Source organism: Erpetoichthys calabaricus, chromosome 11 (assembly GCF_900747795.2).
Source record: "Erpetoichthys calabaricus chromosome 11, fErpCal1.3, whole genome shotgun sequence".
In the NCBI taxonomy this organism is placed as follows: domain Eukaryota; kingdom Metazoa; phylum Chordata; class Cladistia; order Polypteriformes; family Polypteridae; genus Erpetoichthys; species Erpetoichthys calabaricus.
This window is the reverse complement of record NC_041404.2, coordinates 58,872,055-58,892,210: the sequence shown is the minus strand read 5'-3', so window position 1 is coordinate 58,892,210 and position 20,156 is coordinate 58,872,055. Positions and strand designations below refer to the sequence as shown.

The following is a 20,156-nucleotide window of genomic DNA, read 5'->3' as shown; positions in this document are numbered from 1 at the left end:
CATGTTGTGTGTAAGCATACATATTCTTTTTTTCTCATAACGTAATGCAGCCTTTCATTGACATGTTTCTGCCGTGTATATTTTAAGCTCAGTCTCGGGAGACGTGTGTTTCACAGCTGAAGGGCACTAGTTATTTTTAGTTGTAGTGTGTTCAGTTTATCTCATAAACTGAGCAATAGTAACATTCTTCATTCAGTTAATAAGTCTCAACTGAAATAACCCAGAAGTGGATTACGGAAGAACTCAATATGTTGAATTTAAATTTACATAGTTTTTTTTGTTTGTTTGGGTGGCAAATCAGATGTTATTAAGTTACCTTTTTTAGTTACTTACAGTGCATCCAGAAAGTATTCAGCAGCGCATCACTTTTTCCACATTTTGTTATGTTACAGCCTTATTCCAAAATGGATTAAATTCATTTTTTTCCTCAGAATTCTACACACAACACCCCATAATGACAACGTGAAAAAAAGTTTACTTGAGGTTGTTGCAAATTTATTAAAAATAAAAAAAATGAGAAATCCCATGTCCATAAGTATTCACAGCCTTTGCTCAATACTTTGTCGATGCACCTTTGGCAGCAATTACAGCCTCAAGTCTTTTTGAATATGATGCCACAAGCTTGGCACACCTATCCTTGGCCAGTTTCGCCCTCTCAAGCTCCATCAGGTTGGATGGGAAACGTCGATGCACAGCCATTTTAAGATCTCTCCAGAGATGTTCAATCGGATTCAAGTCTGGGCTCTGGCTGGGCCTCTCAAGGACATTCACAGAGTTGTCCTGAAGCCACTGCTTTGATATCTTGGCTGTGTGCTTAGGGTTGTTGTCCTGCTGAAAGATGAACCGTCACCCCAGTCTGAGGTCAAGAGCGCTCTGGAGCAGGTTTTCATCCAGGATGTCTCTGTACATTGCTGCAGTCATCTTTCCCTTTATCCTGACTAGTCTCCCAGTCCCTGCCACTGAAAAACATCCCCACAGCATGATGCTGCCACCACCATGCTTCACTGTAGGGATGGTGCCTGGTTTCCTCCAAACGTGACGCCTGGCATTCACACCAAAGAGTTCAATCTTTGTCCCATCAGACCAGAGAATTTTCTTTCTCATGGTCTGAGAGTCCTTCAGGTGCCTTTTGGCAAACTCCAGGTGGGCTGCCATGTGCCTTTTACTAAGGAGTGGCTTCCGTCTGGCCACTCTACCATACAGGCCTGATTGGTGGATTGCTGCAGAGATGGTTGTCCTTCTGGAAGGTTCTCCTCTCTCCACAGAGGACCTCTGGAGCTCTGACAGAATGACCATCGGGTTCTTGGTCACCTCCCTGACTAAGGCCCTTCTTCCCCGATCGCTCAGTTTAGATGGCCGGCCAGGTCTAGGAAGAGTCCTGGTGGTTTTGAACTTCTTCCACTTACGAATGATGGAGGCCACTGTGCTCATTGGGACCTTCAAAGCAGCAGAAATTTTTCTGTAACCTTCCCCAGATTTGTGCCTCGAGACAATCCTGTCTCAGAGGTCTACAGACAATTCCTTTGACTTCATGCTTGGTTTGTGCTCTGACATGAACTGTCAACTGTGGGACCTTATATAGACAGGTGTGTGCCTTTCCAAATCAGGTCCAGTCAACTGAATTTACCACAGGTGGACTCCAATTAAGCTGCAGAAACATCTCAAGGATGATCAGGGGAAACAGGATGCACCTGAGCTCAATTTTGAGCTTCATGGCAAAGGCTGTGAATACTTATGTACATGTGCTTTCTCAATTTTTTTATTTTTAATAAATTTGCAAAAATCTCAAGTAAACTTTTTTCACGTTGTCATTATGGGGTGTTGTGTGTAGAATTCTGAGGAAAAAAATGAATTTAATCCATTTTGGAATAAGGCTGTAACAGAACAAAATGTGGAAAAAGTGATGCGCTGTGAATACTTTCCGGATGCACTGTATTTAGTTGACACCTTTATCCATACAGTGGGCAAAATAAATATTTGATCCCCTGCTGAATTTGTAAGTTTGTTCACTTACAAAGAAATGAACAGTCTCTCATTTTTATGGTAGCTTCATTTTAATGGAGAGAGATAGAATATCAACCAGAAATCCAGAAAAAAACACATCACATAAAAGATAAATTTATTTGCCTATCATTGAGAGAAATAAGGATTTGAACCAGAATTCTAGCTCCCACAGATTGGCTGTGATTGCAATCAAATCAGTCAGTCACTCAATCAATCACAGATACTCCTGATCTCAACTCATTATGTGCATAAAACACACCTGTCCACAGAATCCATTTCTTCCATTCCAACCTCTCCACCACCATGGACAAGACCATATAGCTGTCAAAGGACATCAGGGACAAGGCTGGAATACACTACGAGACTCTAAGCAAAAAGCTTGGTGAGAAGGTGACAACTGTTGGTGTGATTATTCAGAAAAGGAAGAAATGTAAAATGACCATCAATCGCCCTCGGTCTGGAGCTCCATGCATGATCTTGCCTCATGGGGTGAGGATGATCATGAGAAAGGTGAGGGATCAGCCCAAAACTACAGTCTTGTTACAGGGGTTGAATTATGTGGAAAGATTAAATGAGCTGAGCCTTTACAGTTTAAGCAAAAGAAGATTAAGAGGTGACATGATTGAAGTGTTTAAAATTATGAAGGGAATTAGTCAAAGGACCAAGACTGTTATTTTAAAATGAGTTCATCAAGAACACGGGGACACAGTTGGAAACTTGTTAAGGGGAAATTTCACACAAACATTAGGAAGTTTTTCTTTACACAAAGAATGATAGACACTTGGAATAAGTGACCAAGTAGTGTGGTAGACAGTAAGACTTTGGGGACTTTTAAAACTCGACTTGATGTTTTTTTGTAAGAAATAAGTGGACAGGACTGGCGAGCTTTGTTGGGCTGAATGGCATGTTCTTGTCTAGAGTGTTCTAATGATCTGAAGGTAGTTGTGACCACAGTTGCCAAGAACACCATTGGTAACACACTATGCCATAAAGGATTGACATCTTGCAGTGCCCCAGCTCAAGAAGGCACATATACAGGCCTGTCTTAAGTGTGCCAATGAACATCATTTTATATTTCTTCCATTTCCAAATAATCATACCAACAGTTGTCACCTTTTCACCGAGCTTCTTGCTGGTGGTCCTGTAGCCCATTCCAGCCTTGTCCCTGACGTCCTTTGACAGCTCTTCAGTGTTTTCCATGGTGGTGGAGAAGTGGTGGAATGGAAGAAACTGATTCTGTGGACAGGTGTGCTTTGTACACTGTGACAGATAGGGGGTGCTATCGCTCCCTTGAACCCTCAGATCAGACACCAGACACCAGGTAAAAGTCCAATAATTGACTTTATTTGGACAATACAGTGCACAAAGCACCCTCTACTCCACTACACTCATAAATATACACAATGCAATTCTCAATAAACAATCCTCCACTCCCAGACGCGTTGCCACCCTTCCTCCCGACTCAGCTCCCCTGTCTGGGATCTCTCACATTCTTTTATAGTCCTTGACCCGGAAGTGCTTCTGACCCCTCAGTCCATGTGACTTCCTAGTACTTCCGGGGTCAGATCAAAACTCTTCTTTTTCAGCCCGGAAGTACGTCATTTCTTCTGTCCATGTGACTGGGACGTACTTCCAGGGTGTAGGGGAAATTGTCCTTGATCCTCCCAGCAGCGTCCTCTGGCGGCCCCCATGGTATCCAGCAGGGCTGTGAATAAACACTCCATTGTCCATGATTCCCTGCTGGCATTCGGGACACTTCCACGCTGCAGGGAGGGCTCCATCTAGCGGCCTGGGGGTATTGGCCGGGATGAATGGCCGGCCATATCCCACAACACATAACAAGTTGAGATCAGGAGTATCTGTAATTGATCGATCGATCGATTGATTGATTGTAATGGCACACAGCCAATCTATACGAGCCAGAATTCTGGCTGGGTTGTAGGAGATCAAATACGCATGTCTCTCAATGATATGCAAACCGATTTATAACTTTTATGTGACATGTTTTTTCCTGGATTTTTGGTTGATATTCTGTCTCTCTCTCCTTTAAAATGAAACTACCATAAAAATTACAGACTGTTCATTTCTTTGTAAGTGAGCAAACTTATAGGTTCAGCAGGGGATCAAATACCTATTACCCCCACTGTAGCGACTTATGACATTTGACATACAATTGGTTCCATATATTTTGTTTTTCCCATTGGAGTACAGACTGGTCAAATGACCCGCTCATGGTCACATTGTGTCAGTAGCCAGATTTGAACCCACAACCTCAGGGTTTCAAGTCCAAAGCCTTAACCTCTTCAACACACTGCCTATATCCTGTTAATTCTGGTCTGTCCACTGGTTGTCCACTAGTATTCCTGTCTTTTTCCCTTAAGGTAATGGCTTGTGATACTCAACACCGGTCCTGGTGCAGGTTTTTACTCCAACCAGTCTTATAATTAGAAGCCAGGAAACTTGGTATTTAATTCTATGGCCGGTTAGTGCTTTCATTCTTCCAAGACAAATCTTTATCACATTGTAGCTTTTCATTTTCTGAGAGCATTATCATTAATGTTTTGTGGTGTGGAATAAGTTTATACCTTTTGGTTCTTCCTTTCTCCCCAATTTATTTCAAAATGTTTCATTAACACAGATAATTCATGATGTATGTACACAGGTTGAAATTGGAAGCATGTTGGCCTGACTGCTGGTCAAGAAAACAGACAAGAATTATAGTAAAACCTGTTAGGATTCAAAACAATTTTAATTTGTAACAAATTGGTTAACTAAAACTAAGCCCCAGAAACAGTTCTTTAGTAGTAAATTAATAGGTTCTAATTACAAATTTGGTTAAAGTAAAACCTGAAGCCACTGCACACATCAGCATTGGAGTTGAGTACCCCTGAGATAGAGCCCTACGGTTCTTTCATTGTTTCAGCCTATCACATGATATGATTTTATCAGTGATTTTAGGGCACAGAATTGCATTATCTTAGCGAGTCGGAAGCAGTCGCAGTGTGCTCCCGTGATCGCCAGCTGTGTAGTCTGATGTCCCCGACAACACAGTTAAACTAGTCTGTAACTCGCTTTAACACAATCAAGTAGGTCTTAAGGGGTGGGCATGTGTGCATGCGAGAGCAGACGACCAATGAGCAGAAGTACAATATGTGTAATGCAACTACAAAAAATCACGAACTCTGGTACCTCGCAAATACTGTATAAGAAAGACTTCTTTGTTTGCTATCTCGTGTGTTGTATACAATACAATTCAATTCAATACTATTTATTTTCGTATAGCCCAAAATCACACAAGAAGTACCGCAGTGTGCTTTAACAGGCCCCGTCTTTTGACAGCCCCCCAGCCTTGACTCTCTAAGAAGGCAAGGAAAAACTCCCAAAAAAAACCCTTGTAGGGAAAAAATGGAAGAAACCTCGGGAAAGGGAGTTCAAAAAGAGACCCATTTCCAGGTAGGCTGGGCGTGCAGTGGGTGTCAAAAAGATGGGGGTCAATACAATATACAGAACAGAACAAATCCTCAATACAGTATAAAAATAAAAATATTACAAGTATGAAGCAGAATTTAACAGTAGATGATATCACATAATATGATTTGCATTTGTTCAGAGTCCTGGAGACCTCAGCCAACAAGCTGACCCCCCCCCCCCATTTGGCCAGTCCACAGCTGAAACAGCGCTGGGCCAGCCAATCCGATGAAAGCACCCGTCTTTCCCACGATTCCTACGATCCTCCATCAGGGATGACTTTAGCTTAGTCAGGCAAAACAACTTGATAGGTGGGCCACATTTGAGTACCGAGAAGAGAAACAGAATAGGTGAGGGTTAGTAACAAATTCTAACTATCATGTTACTTATGTTTTAGTGCTAATGACTAACAGCAGAGATGCAGTCTGTACAGTTAATCAGCAGCTCTAGTCAGGGTGTGCTAAACTGAAGTAGTGAGTCTTCAGCTGGGATTTAAAAGCTGAGACCGAAGGGGCATCTCTTATAGTAGCAGGCAGACCACAGTTTAGGGGCCATGTAACTAAAAGCTCAACCTCCCATTGTTATTTTATTAATTCTTGGAATTCTAAGTAGACCGGCATCTTGAGATCTTAATGTGCGCTCTGGTTTGTAAGTCATGATAAGTTCAGACAAGTAAGCCAGACCTCGGCCATTTAATGCTTTATATGTTAAAAGAAGTATTTTGAAATCTGCTCTAAACTTAACCGGGAGCCAATGTAAGGATTTAAGAACTGGAGTTATGTGTTCGTATTTTCTTGTTCTTGTAATAATTCTTGCAGCAGCATTTTGTATGTTGTATATGATGACAGATTTTGAAATGGGTGGGGGGGGGGGTAGGATTATGGCTGAACACGCTCAACCTGCAGAACAATCATACAGCACCAGCTCTGTCAGGGGCAGCATGTTATTATTCATTGCTAGTAAAAGGGATGGGCTCACAATATTTTGTAAATATGAAAGCCATCACAGTGTCATCTACTTTGTCATCCCCTGTAATCTGACTTTCTGAGGTGACGAGATCAGCAACTGCAGTCGTCAAGTTTGACACCCTCTGCCACTGGAGGTCATGTAATGTGATTTCTGCATTGGTTGGAATACACATTTAGGTGTGCCATAGTTGGTGGGGGTCAAACTACGCTCCAAGTCTACTGCAAAAAAATCTGTATCTGTTTAAATTTGCAATTAATGCAATTTTAGTCTAACAGTCTACTTCAAAAAAACATTTTTTATTAGTTGTTTTTTTCTGTGATCTTAAAAATTGTAAACAAGTAAAGATGCCACACTGTACTATTTACTTTAACAAATATTTTAAAAGCATATTGGGAGATTTTAATTTGATTAAAATGTATCCATATTAAACAACATGTCAAGGGGACTCAGTGCTACATCCATTCACTATAGCTAACTGAATAATTTTTTAACTGAGATTTTAATCACTGAATAAATTACAACAGTTACAATATTTTGCTTGAACAAGTTTTATTTATATATTTTTTTTTTATATATCGCATAAAGTAACAGACAGGATTCCAGTCATCCTAAACAAAGGGCAATGGCCGATGGTACACGGAACTTTATATTTTCTGTGAAATGGTAAAGAAAGCGACTGGCTTCTCATGACTACTGATCTCCATAAAAGTTACGTTGCCAAATAATACAATAAAATGACAGAAGCATCATCTCCTGACAGTATAGCGTGCCTACTAAGCAAACAGTCTTGTAAGTGAGAGGGTTACTTTTATTGGCAGTGCCAGTTCATTGCTATGTAATAATGTGAAGAACGGCATATAACAATTCTCTGTATTCTTAGTTCTGCAGTATAACAGGTCGGAGAAGGCCTTGCTTTTAATATGAAATGTGCAATGGAAAACGCCACCCAACCAAATTCGTGACTTGAGCTGACCGAGTTCTCCTTAGGCTCAGCTAACAAAGGTGGTTGTTTTTCACTGTTCATGCTGAAGAACCCGAGTTCCCATCCCGGATGCCCGTTGGGAGTAATTCATGGACAGAGAGTGCCACCTGTGTGAGCAGAACTCAGTTAAACACACACACTCTCCTCAATAGGTTCAGAGACAAAAAAAGAATGTTAATGGGGACACATCTGATCTTCTGTGAGTTATGGCTACGTGTCCTCACTTTAAAAGTACCAGTCAGTAAACATTATAGTGCCCAATTTAATAATCCACTTAAGATATTCCTATATACTGCCGTTGCTTTTGTTGCAGCTTGGTAAATCCAGGTGTTGGCCATTATACTGTTTGTTGGGTTTTGGTTAAATATTTAAGAAAATAAACAATGGATACACTAAACGCAGATAGATGCATTTACTAACCTCCCATTGTGCATTTGTTCCAGTCTAAGACCTGCTGCAACTCGTACAGTTTATGCTGAGTTTGAAAATAAAATCTCTTATAAAGTATTATACAATGGATAGACACTTTAGAAACCTTATTTATTCATTCTTTTATTAATCAGTGTTTTGATTGGTTCTGTTATTTAAGCGCTGAGATGCCTAGTACAGTTCACTGAATTGCAGAATGTGGTCAAATGTTGCATTCACTTGCTGTCAGGCAGAAGATAAATGTTAGCTTCCAAGTCTGGAATTCCACATGAATGCCCTATGAACACGGAGGTACAAGTCAGAAAATTCAGAGAAAACAAAGCTACCGGACTTCTCAGAGTTGTGACGTAACACAGGCATTTCGACTATGTCAGTTGTAATAAACAAAAAGTACAGCCTGGTCAGCCAGAAATGTCACTACATGTATTCATCAAATTGCATTTGGAGTGAAGTGATACACATGTTTTAAGACATTTTAGTTTGCTTTTTTTCCATGAAAAAATACAGTTAATCCTGAATTTTTAAATTTTTTTTTTTTAACAGACCAATTAATAAAACAGCAACCTTGCATTTCTCCAATGAGTCCGATGGAAAACTCATGTGAGCACACCGTGCTGCATAATCCACATGTCTGTTATCCAGTCTCTTGCTCAAAATGGGCTGAATGCTGAAATATTGTTCTGAATAGACTGATAGAGTGTGAACGCAGCATTGGAGCATTGTTGCTTTACTAATTTATATCTAATACAGCCACCTTATCTTCAGTCTTAATAATTTAAATAAATATTGATTAAAATATATTTGTAATGTATTTTATGACTATGTATGACACATCCAGACATTTTTAAAGGAATACGCCACCCAAAAACAATATATTTTTTTATTGTGTTACTTACCCCATGTACTTTAAATGGTGCCCGAGAGAAATTTTTAATCTCATGTTTTAATGCAGAATGTCTCTCTATTATGTAAAAAAAATCCTGGGATGAGCCGAGACTTTTTTCAAGAGATTTTTTTCAAGTCCTGCGAGACGAGACTTTAGCCGTAAGATTGTTTCATGTCCCGCCGTCCTCTCAACCGTATCCAACCACACATACGGTAATCTCACCTGTCATTCATGTGAATGCTTTTGACAGACACAGTTCCTGCTCTTGCAGCTCTTATAAATTTTAACGTTTTCCTCACTTTAAGTTCCCAATTAACGAAGATGTATTTTGTCTAAATCTTATTGAAGAATTTCATCATGAAGAGTTATTAACAGAAGAAATGAGTACACGGGAAATCCTAGCATGAGAAACGATGGAATCAAATGAAATAACGTCAAAAGTGTCAATCGGTTACACAGCAAATTGGTTAAATGTGTGTCAATAGACTCTGCTGAAACAGTTGGTGTTGATGGCGCGGAAGATGAAAACATCAACTTACAATATCATGAAGAAAATCTAAAACCATTAACACTGTCTGGTCTTACACCGCACAAATTACTGTAGAAGGAAGGATGTATCCAAGAAAGATAATGTAGTAAATCTTCTGCGGATAACATTAGACAACAAAGGAGATCTTGATATGCCATTTGTATTAAAATGTTAACAGTTTCCAGTTAGAATAGCTTTTGCAAAGACAATTAACAAATCTCAGAGCCAAACTTTTGAAAAAGTTGTTTTATTTAATAGAGAGAAAGAAATGAAATTCAATCACGGGCAGTTATATGTTGCATTGTCATGATGAAAGTCCAAACACAGAATCACAATTCAGTGCAATATTGATGAAAATTTACAGTAAAAGTGTAAGTTTAAAAAGTATTTGAGGGTTAATTACAAAGCCAAACAGATCAAAATCGTATTAATAATAATTCTTTACAGTTATATAGCGCTTTTCTCACTACTCAACACGCTCTCCACACAGGGAGGACCTGGGAAGCGAACCCACAATCTCCTTACTGCAAAGCAGCACCACTACCACTGCGCCATTGTGCCACCTGTGAGTGTACTTGTCTTACCTGTATTACGCAACAAATAACTCTAATGCAACATGAAACATAATTTACTTTCAAATTATTATTTTTTACTATTTTTTAAAATGGTTCATTACTCACTGTAATATAAAATAATTCTATTATGCATATGTAACAATTCCCATGAAAATAATAATCTGCTTAAATTGTACATCCGCATCCCAATACACGAGTGGCAGAACCGCAAAGAGGCTAACGGGTAGCGCAAGCATGGGGGATGGCGAGCAAAGCTCCCTAATGTGTGTGTGTGTGTGTGTGTGTGTGTGTGTGTGTGTGTGTGTGTGTGTGTGTATATATGTATATATATATATATATATATATATATATATATATATATATATATATATATATATGTAAAAAATGACAACAGAACTCAGTGGTGGTCAGTGCTGTACAACATAAAGAATATAAAAAACATGCATGAGGGGAAAAAGGAAAAAACATTTTGGATTACTCATGTGTCATATTTCTGTTATTCATTTGCTTGCTCACAATATGCAAAATTAATGCTTGTTTTGCTACATTTTTGGCTGAATAGTTACTTCTGTAATTATCAACGGCAGATCGTTGGATTACACTCTGCATGTTCAAACTATCCATTAACCACTGCAAACTTGTTTTACTGCATCCGCTTCTATCCATTGAGATTACTGTGTAATTTTCATATTGACTTTTCTTTATGATTTACCCTCATATAAATCTTCAGAAACCCTCTGAGCTTGTCTTGAAAGAACATTTGACCAATCTAGATGAGAACTGGCCATTCAGCCCAACAAAGCTTAATTCTTCAAAAAAAAAAAAAACACATCAAGTTGAGTTTTGAAAATCCCTAAAGTCTTGTTGACTACCACACTCCTTGGTCTTATTCCAAGTGTCTGTGGTTCTCTGTGTGAAGAAAAACTTCCTAATGTTTGTGTGTGAAATTTCCCCTTCAGTTTCCAACTGTGTCCCCGTGTTCTTGATAAACTCATTTTAAAGTCACCGTCTCGTATCCACTGGACTAACTCGCTTTATCATTCTGAACACTTCCATCATGTCTCCTGTTAATCTACTGTTCTTAATTATAGGTTCAGCTCTTTCAGTCTTTCTTCATAGTTCATCCCCTGTATCCCCTGGAATCAGCCTAGTCGCTCTTCTCTGGACCTTTTCTAGTGCTGCTATGTCCTTTTTGTAGCCTGCAGACCAAAACTGCACCCAGGACTCGAGATGAAGCCTCACCAGTGTGTTATAAAGCAGAACCTCCTGGGACTTGTACTCCACACATCAAGGCGCTATATAACCTCACTTTCTGTTAACCTTCTTAACAGTTTCTGAACACTGTTGGGAAGTTGATAGCGTACAGTCTAATATGACTCCGATTTTCAAACCTCCCACTGTGTATTTAAACCCCACATTTTTACTTTCTATCTGTAATTCTTTACATTTACTGACATAAAATTTCATCTGCCACAAATCTAGCCAAGCCTGTATGTCCAAGTCAAATTTTATAATTTAAATAAATGTTGATGATTTATTGGATTTTTGATTCTGTAATGATTTAACGGATTCCAAATTATCTGCCAATCCACTTATCTTGGTATCATCTGCAAACTTAATCAGCTTGTTACTTATATTCCTATCGAAATCATTTATATATACTGCTCAAAAAAAATTAAAGGAACTCTTTTTAATGAGAGTATAGCATCAAGTCAATGACACTTGTGGGCTACTGATCTGCTCAGTGAAGTAGCAGAGGGGCCTGTTCATCAGTTTCAGCTGCTTTGGTGCACTGGGGGGGGCAACAATGAGATGACCCCCAAAACAGGAATGAATGGTTTAACAGGTGGAGGGAGGCCACTGACATTTTTCCCTCCTCATCTGTTTTGTCACCCATTTTGCATTTGGCTACGGTCAGTGTCACTACTAGTAGCATGAGGCCAAACCTAGACCCTACAGAGGTGGCACAGGTAGTCCAACTTCTCCAGGATGGCACATCAATACGTGCCATTGTCAGAAGGTTTGCTGTGTCTCCCAGCACAGTCTCAAGGGCATGGAGGAGATTCCAGGAAACAGGCAGTTACTCTAGGAGAGCTGGACAGGGCTGTAGAAGGTCTTTAACCCATCAGAAGGACTGCTATCTGCTCCTTTGGGCAAGGAGGAACAGGGTGAGCACTGCCAGAGCCATACAAAATGACCTCCAGCCGACAGGCCACTGGTGTGAATGTCTCTGACCAAACAATCAGAAACAGACTTCATGAGAGTGGCCTGAGGGCCCGATGTCCTCCAGTGGGCCCTGGGCTCACTGCCCACCCAGCACCGTGGAGCTCGATTGGCATTTGCCATAGAATTCCAGAACTGGCAGGTCCACCACTGGCGCCCTGTGCTTTTCGCAGATGAGAGCAGGTTCACCCTGAGCACATATGACACACGTGAAAGGGTCTGGGGAAGATGTGGAGAACGTTATGCTGCCTGCAACATCGTGCAGCATGAGCAGTTTGGTGGTGGGGTCAGTAATGGTCTGGGGAGGCATATCCATGTAGGGACACACAAACCTCTACTGGCTAGACAACGGCACCTTGACTGCCATTAGGTATCGGGATGAAATCCTTGGACCCATTGTCAGACCCTATGCTGGTGCAGTGGCTCCTGTGTTCCTCTTGGTGCACGACAATGCCTGGCCTAATGTGGTGAGAGTATGCAGGCAGTTCCTGGAGGATGAAGGAATTGATCCCATTGACTGGCCCCCCACGCTCACCTGACCTAAATCCAACAGAACACCTCTGTGACATTATGTTTCAGTTCATCCAACGCTTCAGACCGTCCAGGAGCTCAGTGACGCCCTGGTCCAGATGTGGGAGATCCCCCAGGACACCATCCGTCATCTCAATAGGATGTTGTCAGGCCTGCATACAAGCATGTTAGGGTTGTGAGGGGACTACAAACTACTGAGTACGATTTGGAGTTGCTGAAATGAAATTTCGGCCAAATGGACTCGCCTGCCTGCCTGCCGCATCATTTTTTCCCTTTGATTTTCAGGGTGTCTTTGAGTTCAGCCCTCTGTAGGTTGATCATTTTCATTTCCATCAAACGATGTGGCTGCCGTCCTTTCGTTCCTAACACATTTGCCAGTCCAGTATCAGCAGAGATAGCCAGCAGGATTTTTTTCCCCATTGAGGTCTGATGTGTTTTCAGAGTGTTCCTTTAATTTTTTTATATAAAAAAAAATAGCAGCGGCCCTAACACTGCCCCCTTTTGGAACATCAGCCAATTCTGATAAGGTTCCTCGCACCATCGCCCTCAGCTTCAGGAGGACTACTGTATTTAACATTAAATTGAATTGAATTAGTTGTAGCACAACCTAACTAGACTTGTTAATCAAAGACACTGACTGCTTTCATATTGACATTGTAGTTTTTAATTTGTGACTTTATTGTTGCTGGCTTGTACTTTGCTGGTAGAGGGGGAGAACAGATAGATGGCCATTCTGGACTTTTTTTTTTCTTGCCACATTTCTGAATATGGTTGGTGAAACTTTATTGCCAAGTATGGGAACATTTTAATGTGTATTTATTTTTACCTTACAGGAAATTTGAGAATAATAAGTAACTCAACACTTTAGAAGAAAATTCTGTTTCCTGTTTAAAAAAAACAAAAGGCAGTAGGTACATAAGGTTAACGACAAAAATCATTGCAAAACAAATAACCGCTTGAATCTTAGTAAATGAAGTCATATTGATTAATAAGCTCACTTATTCACATCCTTCTTGCATCATAATGTTCTCATCTTTTGCTGAGATTTCAAGTTGTGTCGCAACAGGCTCGTGAGCTTCTTACATGTTGGGTCTGTTGAGTAAAAGAGGTAGCCTCACATGATCATTGTGTTTTGTTTTATTGTGCCTTAAGATCAATTGATTACTCAGGCAGAAGTAATCTGCTAATTAAATTGCACAATAAAGGACGTCACCTAATGCTGGAAACTGTGGACACTTTTTGTGACTGAAGACAGAGAAGAAAATTAAAATTAGTCAAAACCTTTTATTAATACATACCAGGCAAGGGTAAAATGTCAGAGAAACACAGTCCTAGGACACCGCACTTCATCTGCCTCGAGCGCAGATGTCCTTGTTCTTTTATACCTTTCTAATCTCCTGATCGTTGACCACGTAAGCAAAAAATAGCATCCTGACTCATTGTACTTTTCCAATTTTGTAAAGTCATTACCCTAAAGGTATATTTTCTTGTCACACACATCATCAAAAGAAACTTCCAGAAAGTATACATGCTTCTTGTCACGTACGCAAAACACAAACAAGTTTCATCACTCTGTCCTATTTTCTATACACACATACATTTTGTTCAATTACATCTTTTTATGTTTTCACACTCCTCCCTTTTTGAACAAAAATGATGTGGGCCTATATAATTCTATCTTGAAATGGTTGATGAAGGGGAAGGGGGAGAGAAAATGGAAGAAGCTATACGAGACATGCACTCATCATGTAGCACATATGCCCTTTCCATAGAGGCGGTAAAGTACTTAGATATTATATAGCGAAACAAAGGGATAATACAACAACCAACCAGGATGAGGAGACAAAATGTCACAACCAAAGAAATAAAAACAGATCTTATCCATTGTCCCCAGGATCCGAAGGAGGATGCAAACCACTGATCCCAGGGATTTGTAATGCCAGAATTAGTGGAAAGTTCTGTAGAGAGAGCAGTGAGGCCTGCCAATGCACGAGTTATTGATCCATCTGGCGCGGTATTATTTGGAATATATGTACAACAAGCATCACCAAACATAGCACAAACACCTCCCTTTTCGGCAAGTAACATGTCCAAGGCTAGACGATTTTGCCAAGTCATCAGAGAAGTACGATCAAGCTGTTCATGTATGCCTTCAATAGCGTCTTTGGTGAAGTTAAGGAAACGTTGTTGGTTATAATAAAGGTAATTAATCCAGTCTACATTCTTATTGATAGTAATTTGGGGTATGATAGATTCAAAACCAGCTGCGACTTGATCCCTAGCTTTAAATCTGTCTGGGACACCCCTAGGGACTCCAATAGCATCTATGTATACTCCAGGGCCATGTAAGGAGATATCAGTAGGCGTATGGAAAAGGGAGCGGGTATGTCGGAAATAAAAAGGAGGTGTGGAATAATATGGGGAGTGAGAGGGAGGTAAGGATAGAAATCTAAAAGGCATAACTAATTGGATTGGAGCACAGGTACCAGACCAATTAGGGGGAAGGGTGGCAAATAATTTGGACCTACGACACATCCACCAAATATCTGATCTAGGAGTGGTTTGGGAGAGAAGAAAGGAAGACAGAACGGTGTTCAGAGAAAAGTTAACCTGAAAAGTTTGAGAACAGAAAGAAAATGGTAATTCTCCTACCCATGTCGTTCCATAAGATTTCGTGAGTTTGAAACATAGGGGTAAAAATCTGAACCAAAAGTTGGGGAGATGGGTGTTTGTGCCAGAGAATGAGGGGTGTTAGTAACAGGATTGTCAATCTTAATTAGAAATCTCCCTAAAGGGTCTGTTCCAGATACATATGCCCCTAATACATAAATACCTGAGTTACAATGGTTGTCAGCACATACAATGAGAGGCATGTCCTTTTATGATAGAAAACCGATTTTTCAAACCGTAGTTTTGGGCCTCAAAAGGTTGATAACCCCAGTCCTCAGTTCCAGTGTTAGCAAAAACCCATTGCCAGTTGTCGCAGTCACTTCCCCTCATACACACGTATTTGTCAGATCCGGTCCACTGGGCTTGTCGACCAGTCCCACAGTTGATAATAGAGCAGAAATCAAACTGCACTGATGTGGTAATTCCCAACGGGAAAGTCAAGGTGACCAGGGCAGTAGACAAGGGAAAAGAAAAACATAGTAGCACAGCAATCAAGGGTGCCATCTCTTGTAATGTGAGGCGTGAATCCAGGCAGGCAATCCTTCAACTTTCACGGCGTGTGGTGTGGATAGAAGAATTTGGAATGGTCCTCTCCACCTAGGCTGATGCCAGTGTTTTCCTCCGAGTATCTCGAACCAGGATCCAGGTGCCCAAAGGAATTGGTAAATCCTTGGAAAGGGGGCTGGTCCTCCAGGCTTGATCAACCTGCTGGTGGATTTCCTTCAACAAGGTTCGCAAACCTGCAAGACTAGAGAGAAAATCATTGGGAGAAAAGGTTTGTTAGTGTGTTTATGAGTCCAGACTCCATCAGAGAGGGACCCTTCTTTGGACCATTTTCTCCTTTCGATATCCGTGGCTGCATTCTGTAAAGAAATAATTTGATTATCAGGGTCCTGGTCATTTCTCTGTTGGAATAAAGAAATTGGTGTGTTATTATATGCAGCCTCTTTAGCAAAGTGGTCAGCTAATTCATTCCCTTTGCTAGCAGGATCCTGTTTTCCTGTGTGAGCTTGACATTTAACAATCGCTAGCTCCGATGGTTTGGTTATAACTTCTAAAAGGGATTCGATCAATTTCTGATGTTGGATGGGTTTGCCAGTACTGGTCTTAAGTTGTGCTTAAAAGGTTATCTATGCAACATACTTAAACGCGTCTTTTCCTTCATGCTTATTATTAACAAGGAAAACATACGTGCTTGAACCTTTATTCGTATCAAGTATGCTGACCACTGCGTCACCATGCTCTTCCTTTATAGTACCTAAAATACACAACTTCCATTCATATCACAATTTAGACACACATTCATATCACAATTAGACACACACATTCATATCACAATTAGACACATTCCGCTTATCGCCAAAAAACTTGTCTCCCTTCTCATGTAATATTATTAAAAGAGCATTTTCCCTTCAAACTTGATCAGGGTTTAAAAGGAAAAATACTTTTGTATATTTACAAGCCTTAAACAAAAGTGGAGACATTCATTTGCGCTAAACCAATCACACAAATCGATAATTATCTTTTTCAGTTTTTAGTTAGAGCTCTCCAGGACTGGTCTTAAATTCCCTTAGTTTCCATAGTGTTCCATGATCATGGCAGACTCCAAAGCATACCTGGAATCTGTATAAATTGTTACGATCTTCCCTTCGGACAGCTGACATGCTTGAGTGAGTGCTACGAGTTCAGCTGTTTTGTGCACTTAGCTTGATGAAATTTGATTTGCTTCCAGCAGGCGGTCCCCTTGGACCACTGCGTAACTGGTTGAGGGCGCTCCATTTTTCAATTGTAACATTTGACAAAGTACAGAGTACATTCTGATACTCATAGGGATCCCTTTAATACACTCTATAACACACAAAATCACCCAAACCATTTTCAACACACTTCACCCCAGTATTATTCTATATTTACACTATATTTGGAAACAATGCAGCAAAGGAAACAGAAACAAATGGACTCTGAAGAAAAGCAAGTTCAACTCTTCAGGACAAACAAACATAAAACAGCCTCTCATGATGTTAGCTGGTGTTAACACAATCCTGCTCAGCTAAACGGCGCCGGTTTCCAGATCAAGGAGACTTCGTTGGCGAACTGAGTCAGCGACAACAAGGAAAAAAACTTCCGTGGCGATCCAATTACGACAACAAGGACAAATCCAACTATCGAGAAACCACACGGTACGATACCACAGCAAGACCGCATTCCCAGAAAAAGGCTACAGTCACAGAGAATATTAACTCAATGCACAACTTTAAATACACACGTCACAAGAAAAAAGAAAAGGACAGAAGAAATTTCATGAGAACTACATCCGTGCTTGCTAATACAGCTTCTGTTGTTGCAGCCACAGCACGAAGACACGGAGGAAGTGCTGCGGCCACTGGATCCAGTTTTTTTTAGAAAAAAATAAGTCACCGGTCTTTGTTTATCTCCATGTTGTTGCGTCAGTACTGCATTCATAAATCCCTGCTTTTCGTCCACGAACAAAGTGAATGGACGAGAAATGATCAGGCAAACCTAGCGCGGGCGCAGATAAAAGAGTAGCTTTGAGGTTACAGAGCCTTCTCAGCCAGTTGTTGCAACGGCTGTGCTCTTTCAGTAAAATTTAGAACCCACTGTCTGCAGTGGCTGTAATGCGATTTTACAGTTGTTTTGATTAGCTGCAGCTTAACTTTTAGAAACTTTATGGCCATTGTCCCCCAAAAACATTCTGGGTATCTATTGTCCCCCAAAAACAGCAACAATTTCTGGGTATCTTTTGTACAATTTTCTTTCGTAGCGCTACTGTATCCCGTCCGGCCAAAAGCCTTCTATCTACATACTGTATCCCGTCCGGCCAAAAGCCTTCTAAATTTTTGGGCAAGAGCTTAACCAGAAACACAAAGGGCTTCTCTGTATCCCTGAGGCATGACGGTCCATGTCCATCGGCGGTACCGCGTTTGACGAGATCGGGATGTACGGCGGAGATGCCAGCCTCTGCTTCGGGAGACAAAGGATATTGGGCACGGTGCGGGCGGAAGGAGGACTTCGGGTGGATCACCAGAGGCTCACAGTGGGCTATCCTTTGAAACACTACTTTAGTTATTAAATGGTCAGGAGTATCAAAAATACCCGGAGTAACTTGTAACCAGTCTGTTCTTTCAAGGCATTTTTCCACCCATGGTCCTATTTTCTCCCATTTAACAGTGTGTGATTTAGCTAAGGAAAAATATGAGGCACTATTTTGCCAAGATAATATATGTGCTGTGAGCATGTAAAATGAACAGAAGCAGCTGCCTTTGTGGATGAAATAAAAACACAGTAGATGTGAAGGGTTTCGGGGCAAATACCAGAAGTAAGGAAAAATTCTAGCCAGGTGGTGTCTACTTCTATAGGGAAGTATTGGGCAGTACAGTGTAAAATGTCAGGGGCCTGTAAATTGGGAAAAAGACAAGGGAAAAAAATGTAGGGCTTTGAGGAGAATAGTGTGTGGGGAAATATCTAAAGTCCATGCTGCAAAAGAGGGTTTGGGGTAAGGGGTAATTTGACACAACAACTTTAGGGTTGAACAAAGTATGTCCGCCAGGACGTGACTGGACTTGAAGAGGTTTTGATACTTGAAGAAGGTGAGGTTGTCCAGAAGCAGGAAGCACAGTAACAGTTTTCGTTTGAAGCAGGGACCTTTGCCAGCTAGCGAGTAGATCAAGTGGCACCAGTGTCGATTAAGAAAACAGTCTCAGTGCCATCAACGAACAATGTCAGTAAAGGATCAGTCTCTGAATTATAGGTGAGCAAAGGTAGTTGAAAAGAGTGGCTGGAGGTCCCAGCGTTTTCCTACGGCCAGTATTGTTAGTCAGGGGTGTCAGAGGAAACTGGTGGAATAAGGGGAGGTGGGGGCTGTTGCTGTCTGTTAGGGCACTCCCGACGAAAATGTCCAGTTTCACCACAAGCGTAGCAAGAGAAGGAATTAGCATTGGAATTAAAGGGAGAGGGAATAAAAGGATTCTTAGTGTGGTCAACAGGAGGAGCTCTAAAACCACCTCGTCCTCTTCCTCGTCCTCGTCCCCTTCCTCTAAAGCCATATCCTCGACCTTGGTCAGGAGCATTCCTGGTATAATAGTTCATCTGTGCTACCAATAATTTGGCATGAGAGTCCGATTCGGCATGTTCAGCATGTCGTTTGAGTTCATCAAACGCGGCACTTTCCCACCCAATACAGGAAGTGCGGACCTTGTTTTGTATATCAAAGCGCAAACCGGAAACAAAAGGTGGAACTGCAGCTCGGGTGCGGTCATCAGCATTTCCCAAGCCCGAGTGATTAGCCATAAGGTCTTGAATCCTATGTGCCCATTCATCAACTGTTTCGTCTCTCTTTTGTTTTGCAGCAGAAATAAGGGACCAGTCCGTTCCTTTTTTATATGTTTCTGCAATATTTTGTCTCAACGCCTCCCATTGTGAGTTAAATTCGCCTTCTCCACCTATCCCCTGTCCTCGAGTTAAAGCTGGGTTCCATACCCATGGAATGTCATTGCGGACACCCCTGCTAACAGTGGCCCATGTGGTCCCAAACTTTCGACGAAGTACCTGGGTCCATTCAGCAGCATTAGGCTTATACATGCTATCTAATTGATCAAGTTGTTCAACAAATTTTAGTCCTCCTACTTCCTTTGGATCTGGAAGTGCATTCACGACATCTTTTAGTTCTTGGATGTCCCAATTCCGATTTATCATAACTGTTGTGGGATTTTGGGGTCCAGCTGGATGGGCAGGGTTATAATGGGGATTGGGAACTTCTATTAAAGGGCAAGTAAGTGAAGGTGAAGGATCAGAGGAGAAAAAAGTTGGAGCTGGTTTGTGACTTCGAGTGCATTTAGAGACGGGGGTTTGTGTAGTACAGGGTGAGTCATA

At 41.0% G+C, this 20,156-nt stretch overlaps 1 protein-coding gene across 1 annotated transcript in view; it reads left to right on the top strand.

The window, feature by feature from the left end:
* Positions 1–20,156, top strand: part of ergic1 (endoplasmic reticulum-golgi intermediate compartment 1) — a 180,912-nt gene that overhangs the window by 37,700 nt on the left and 123,056 nt on the right. The window lies entirely within an intron of this gene.